A 238-nucleotide genomic window follows, 5' to 3' on the forward strand; every position below is an offset into this window, starting at 1 on the left:
CAACAAATGCGTGCAAAGTCAAAATAATTTCTTTAAAATTCTTTAGACTAAAATTGCTAAAGGAGATTCTCGGTCTTTAGTGTTTGCAGAATGGTACGTGGCTATTGTTGGATCAAGTGAACCGCTGCAGTCCGGCTATTCTGGACCGATTGAACGGGTTGCTGGAGCCAAATGGCGCTCTAACGATCGGTGAGAAGGGCGTCGATCCAGAGGGGAACGTGTTCACCGTGAAAGCTCA

This window comes from Ceratina calcarata, unplaced genomic scaffold (genome assembly GCF_001652005.2).
Source record: "Ceratina calcarata isolate Rehan_Ccalc_2016 unplaced genomic scaffold, ASM165200v1 scaffold323.2_split_1, whole genome shotgun sequence".
Lineage (NCBI taxonomy): Eukaryota > Metazoa > Arthropoda > Insecta > Hymenoptera > Apidae > Ceratina > Ceratina calcarata.